Genomic DNA, 7,470 nt, shown 5'->3' with positions numbered 1-7,470 from the left:
ATACCCACTGTAAACATTAGCTCTAAATCTATCTCTAGAATCTAGAAACTAATAGGTATCCATCCTCAATCAATATTTGTGAGGTATATGTCTATAACAACACAAATCCAAATATAAATACAAAAAGATCAAGGAAGACAACAATAATGATTTGTAAAGCATATATTATACAACACCATGGTCAACAAATATAAACAAGTTCAGAGTAAGCTTACAAACATAACCCAACAAATAGAGAAATACATAGAAAAGAAGAGAAATGAACCAAACATCTCACAGGTTGTCAGCTCCGATTGATAAGAAACCGCCCCAGATCATCAAAAGGTAAGCCCTAATGTTGTTTTCTAAGACTCTCTACCAAAGAATGAAGGAGATGGAGTTGGGGCTTAAAAATACCCAAACCATACCCTAAAAATCTTATTAAAACCTATTTATGCAAGTTCTAAATCCGCAGTGACCGACTTAGCCTGCTCTAAGCCCTATTAGTGCGATACCTGCTGCCTCGAGAAATATTCAGCCCTTGTTTTCGCCATAAATTTTGAGTCGTAACTCCGATTTACGCATGCTTTGAAGCTTTGGAAATATTTTTCAATGCTATATATTACAGTTACTAAATATCATTGCTTGAATACCTACAAAAATGAGATAAAAAACAATCAATCGAATGATATTTATACAAAAATACGGTTATACATAATATAAACATATTTACAAACAAGTTGAGGTTTATTGCAAGAAAAACCAAAGAGTCAAGCCAATAAGTGCCAATTATTCACACTAAAAAACACCACAATTTGACACTTATCAACTCTATGAGAAAACACATGCAAACTTGGACCATGTGCCAAAATCTCAACCTTTCTGTTATTGAAGCGGGATCTAAAGAGGGCTCTGAATAAATACGATCCTTAAACCATTGTATAAAACATTGATTGTGCTCTCGTACTATCCAATTTTCATTTCTGTTCTGATTTAACCTTCGGAGTACGACCTTGTGCATTTCAACATATGGCTCAACCTCACTGTCATTGTGCAAAACATACAAATGCACTTGCTCCCGTTCATCCCTTGATACTGTCACAATTTTATTTTTAATTAATTTTTTACCTTCCTTTTTTTCAAAAATATGAGTTTTGGGGAGCCTAACGAATTGAACATTGGACAAATATTCAGTACAAAACTCAACCGCTACTTTAACAATGTATCGTTTAACAATACAACCCTCTGGGCGACTTTGGTTTTTCACGTACCCTTTTAATATTTTCATATAACGTTCAGCAGGGTACATCCATCTCATATAAGCTGGTCCATACAACTGTGTCTCTTTCACAATATGAACAACTAGATGTACCATTATGTCAAAAAAAGAGGGAGGAAAATACATCTCAAGCTCACACAAGGTAATAACTATTTCTTTTTGCAGTGTTGGTAAGACCTCGGGATCGATCACCTTACTACAAATTGACCTAAAGAAAAAACACAATTTAGTTATGGCGCTTCTTACTTTTTCTGGAAAAATAGAACGTATACCTATTGGTAGAAAATGCTCCATTATAACATGACAATCACGTGTATTTAAACTCTTCAACTTGAGGTCTTTCATAGAAACAAGTCTTCTAATATCTGAAGAGTATCCTCTTGGAACTTTAACTTCACTTAGAAACTTGCACAATATTTTTTTCTCCCTTCTAGATAGAGTAAAAGCAGCAGGTGGTAGATATGTTCCTCTTCCTTTCTTCACTGGTCCTAATTCAGTTCTTATTCCCATCTTTAACATGTCCTCCCTTGCTTTAAGGCCATCCTTAGACTTTCCTTTTATATTGAGTAACGTACCAATAACACTTTCGAATACATTTTTTTCAATATGCATAACATCGAGAAAATGTCTCACATACAAAGACTTCCAATATGGCAATTCAAAAAAAATCGACCTCTTCTTCCACCCACCTTTGACAACCTTATGTGCAAAAGGCTTGCCAAACTGAGTACACACATCTTTCACCTTTGCAAAAATTTGGTCGTCTGGAAATGCAGGTGGAGCTCTATGCTATTCGATGTCTCCATTGAATGCTTTTCTCCACCCACGGTAGTGATGTTTAGAATGTAAGAATCTACGATGACCGAGAAACACATTCTTCTGACAAAGGTCCAATCGCGTCGTATCAGTTCCATCTTCACAAACAGGACACGCTTTTTGACTTTTAATGTTGTACCCAGATAGATTCCCGTATGCTGGAAAATCATTAATTGTGCCAAATAATATCGCCCTCAAATTGAAAGTTTCTTTCCTATATCCATCATAAACCTCCACACCGTTCTCCCACAAAATCTTTAAATCTTCGATCAAAGGTGTCAAGTATACGTCTATGTCATTCCCTGGTTGTTTAGGCCCATAAATTAACATAGATAACATCATGTACTTACGCTTCATACATAGCCATGGAGGTAGGTTATAAATCATAAGAATCACAGGCCATGTGGTATGTGAGATACTTTGAAGACCATGTGGGTTCATTCCATCAGTAGATAATGCCAAGCGAAGGTTTCTTGCTTCTTCTCCAAAATCAGGATACTCATCATCAATTTTCGACCACTGTAGTGAATCTGCCGGATGTCGATACTTTCCATCAATAATTCTTTCATCTTCATGCCAAGTCAAGTGTCTTGCATCGGTTTCACTCCGTAATATGCGCCTAAATCTCGGAATTATAGTAAAATACCATAAGAATTTTGCTGGAGACAATTTTTTCTTATATCGAGATTTCCCACATTTAGGGCACTCATTTAACGATTCATATTCGTTTCGAAACAAAACGCAATCGTTGGGACAAGCATGTATCTTTTCATAGCTCATTCCAATAGAGCACAACATTTGTTTGGCCTCATATGTTCGATTAGGAAGAACATTATCCTCCGGAAGCATATCTCACATAAGGACTAATAACTCTATGAAACTTTTATCCGACCATCCATTGCCCGCCTTTAAGTTGTACAAATTTAATACTGCAGACAGTCTTGTGAATTTAGTGCAACCTTTATACAACGGTTTCTCTGCATCACTTACCAACCTCTCAAACATTTTGGGACAATCCTTAAGATCTTCTTCAAGTGCTTCTGCAATCTCTTCGACTCGATCACAATCGTATACATCCGTGTCATTGTCGTCTGGAGCATAGTTCGTCGTATTACTTTTCTCCCCCAGTTCAACATTCTCGTTAATTTTCTCACCATGATATATCCAACACTTATAACTTCGATCAATCCCACGCGTCAGTAAATGCGATTTCAATCCATCTGCGTCAACTCGACCCCCATAACAACAACCCAAACAAGGACATTTCATTCGACTGGAGTCTTCGACGTGTTCAACAGCAAACTTAACGAATTCCAATACCCCATTCTCGTACTCTTTTGACAATCGATCGGCAGTCATCCATTTTTTATCCATGGAATTACTACTAATTAAGGTAAACAAAAACACTATAATTATTCACGCAACTATTTCAAAAGAACATAAATAAACGAGTCACTAATGTTGAATTTGAACTTGACTTACCAAAGAAATAAGAGGGGTTATTGGTGCCGACAACGAATGATGCTGCTTTGATGTTCTTCGAATCGGTGATGGCCTTCGACTTACTACACCAATACAAATTTGAAACATGTTAAATCATTAGTTCATTACCAATAATAGTAATAAATAATGGTGTGTATTTCTATAAATTTTTCATAGAGTGGCTTTTGCAATATGTATCAAGAACACACAAATAGTTAATGTGAAATAATGATATAAAATGCAGCCAAACTTAAGACAAACAGAATGATGGCAAGTCTAATACGACTCTTTGAGATTGATAGACACAAAATCAAATCAAAGATGAATGTTTAGAAAGGCTTAAAGATTCACAAATTGCAGAGAATTATATTTTTTCTTGACCGTAAACAAACACTTGTTACAACACAATTAATCATTGTAATCGACCTTGTGTCAAAGAAAGCTTTTCAATCATAATCCTCATCTGGCATACTCTCATGCTTATGACAAGAAGTGTCACATAATTTATAGTACACGATCCATCATAAATAAAGCTTTAACTTAGTAGTATAATTTAGAAACAACTCAAACAAGTGGATGGCAATTTTATAGAAAAAAATGTTAATGGGATGTCAATACATTGACTTAATTAAACACAGCAAAATTTTAGTTAGTTATTAATAGATGAAAAGTACTTTTGGAAATCATTTGCATTAACAGAAGCACTCAATTTGATGTGAAGTAGAAAAATATCATTTGTGACTTGTGATCATGGTTTTCAACAAATCAGAGGGTGATTCAAACAGTTAGGTAGTAGAATTCTAAAAATCATGAGGGAAATGGAAATGTGACATGAAGAATCAAAATAAGTTGAATATAGACCTTGTTTGGTTTGATTGTATTTTGATTTCCAAGTTCTTAAAACATATACTATAAAGTAAGAAACTGTGTTTTTGTAAAAACAGTTTTGCATAACAACTTTGCAACATCATAGCATTCCCAATTACGTTTTCGGCATTCATGGAAAGAGAATGAAGGGCGAGGATTTCACAGAACCTTGTAAGCAATGACATGAGTCATGTATAAACATAATTGAATTATGCAGCTTGAAATAAATTATTTCACATAAACGTGTAATCAATGACATGTGTCCATGCATAAACATAATTGAATAGAGCAGATTCAAATAAAGTTAAGACACTTTTTATAAAAAAGTTGAATTATTAAAACAGAACACAGAAGCACAAAACTATATCAGACCAATTATACCATAAGCAAGTGCAAACCAGTAGACAAATACACTTCATATAATCCAAAGCTAAATTCAAGGATTCGTTATATTTGCATCTACTCGCGTTCGCTCATCAAACAACCATAGCTAATGATTAAGTCCACCAAGAGACTAGTAGAACAAGACATCTTCACTCTAAACATTAAGGCGTTGAATATAATATATCATATATGTGAGAACTCACTTATATTTTTCCATTTATCTAATTTCTATTCAACGTGAATCTAACCATTCAAACTTGAATAGCTACAATATTATCTTCTCTTTCATTTCAAATATCTGCTACATTTTATCAACCAATGAGTATTTGCAGCATAACAACATACATGAGAATACTCCCATCCCACTATCCCAAATTCGCACGATTTTCATTTTATGTTCAGCCTATTGTCTCCCAACTACAACAAAGCCTACAGAGTAATTACAGCAGGAATGTATAGCATATAAAGGAGGTCGAGACTTACCGAAACGACGGCCAAACGTTGAGAAGAAACGAACGGCGGCAGAGGGCGTGTCAACGGAGCGGCCGAATAAAATGAACGGAGTCGGAGGGAGTTTGTGCGGCTATAAAGGGAGGGAGTACGAGCGGCTATGAAAATGGAGGGAGAACGTCGTGATCGTGGCTGTGAACGGAGGGAGTATGAGCGGTTGTGAAAACGGAGGGAGAACGTCGTGGTTGTGGCTATGAATAGAGGGAGTACGAGCGGCCGTGAACGGAGGGACTACGTCCTGGTCGTGGCTGTGAACGGAGGGAGTACGAGCGATTGAGAGAGATGAAGGAGTTTGATAGGAAAAATGTTTAGAGTTTAGCGTTTCTGAAAAAAATAGTTTTTCAGGTTTTCAGAAATTAGAACTTATGCAGCGCTTTCTCCTTTAGGGTTTTTAAATTCTTTTTAAAAAATTGTATCGCAGCGCTTTCTAAACGGCCTATAGCAGCGTTTTAATATTTAGTTTTAAATTCTTTTTCAAAAAATGTATCGCAGAGCTTTCTAAATGGTCTATAGCAGGGCTTTTGTGAAGCGCTGTCTAAAATAAGCCTTTAACAGCGTTTTTTCTCAAGTTTTTTATTTAATTTTCTTTTTACGAACTTATAGCAGCGCTTTGGAAAAAAAGCACTGGCTATGTAGCGCTGGCTAAAGTCAATTATGGCGTAGTGTCTCCCTAACTTAAAACATTGTTTGTCCTCAAACAAAGTTAAACAATCTTAAAGGAACAAAAGCAACAACAAAGAAATCAAGCATCAACAAGTTTAGATAAACAAAAACAAATGTATGGTTCAAGAATCAGCAATGTACAAACAAAATAATGCTTATCACTATACTACAACGACAACCTGAAAACGAAACAACTCCTAAATACAAAACACATGTCAAAAATTATGAAACGATACATAGTTCAAAAATGAATCACACCTAGCACACAATTCATCAGTAACTGAACAACAAAGAACACGAGGTGCTTAACTCTCACCCAACAATCAAGTTAACAACAAGTTAAATTATGCATTCATCAAGAAAAAAACTCATATTGAACAGTATGAAAGTAAGAATCACAAGTACTTTCAAGGGTTATAATTGAACTTGGGTAACAAAGAAGGGTCATTTCTAAAGCTTATGAAATGAAATCGCCTAAACCTATGAGAGAAATAAAATCACACATATTCAAGCAATCAAAAAAGTTTTATTCACCCTCTCATTTTTCTCATTTGCCACAACCTTGATTTTATTCACACACTTTTTCTTTCTCTTTCTTTTTCCCTTTCTTTTCCTTTTTCACAATTTTTTCTTTTCTTTTTCCAACCACTTATTTCTTTTCAACCACAAAGTAGCCAACACATGAGCAACCAAAAAATGTTCTCCCCAAATTGAATACAATCAAACATGTAATGTGAATGCTCCCAGCTTTCGAAGGTAAGGAAAACAAAATAAAACCACAAGTTATATGGTTGAAGGGTCAAGTGTTTCAAGAACAAATTCAGAATCCATAAAAAAATCAATGAAGAACTAATAAGTTATTTACAAGTTCAACATTTTCTACACCAATATGGATCCCGACATTAAGGCTCAAACGGGCTAACAAATGCTCGCACACTCATAGAGAAAATGATTTTTGGTTGGGTATTTACGCTCAAATTCAAAAATTGCCTTGATATTTTTCATGCTTTCATACACATCAATACAAATATACAATTAAACTTAATAAAACTGAGTTAACATGAATGTTGGTCTCCTGCATATAGTAAACAATGGAACCTCCTCGCAAAATGGGTTTTGTTCTAAAGTAATTCAAAACTAAACAAGTATGGAAAAAGAATGAATGACATGGAATTTTGTACAAAAGAAAAGTCTCCTTGCAAAGTACTAACGTCAAACAATTTCATTACCATACATCCGTAAATTGAAACTATTAAACTTGGAAAATCACCCCAAATTTCCTCAAGTTACTCAAACAAGCTTTTGGACAACCACAACAAAGAAAAACACATTAAACAACAATTATAAACATACTAAAAGATTGGGTTAAAGTTGAGAAACAAATTCAAAAGTGAAGATTAAGAATTTCAAAGATGGTCCGATTTAAATTTGTTTAGTCAATTTCACCTCACTACCTGTACTACAACTAAACAACATTGGTGGAAGTGGTA

Source organism: Vicia villosa, linkage group LG2 (genome assembly GCF_029867415.1).
Source record: "Vicia villosa cultivar HV-30 ecotype Madison, WI linkage group LG2, Vvil1.0, whole genome shotgun sequence".
Taxonomy (NCBI): domain Eukaryota; kingdom Viridiplantae; phylum Streptophyta; class Magnoliopsida; order Fabales; family Fabaceae; genus Vicia; species Vicia villosa.
The sequence above is the reverse complement of the archived record's forward strand: the minus strand, read 5'-3'. Positions refer to the sequence as shown.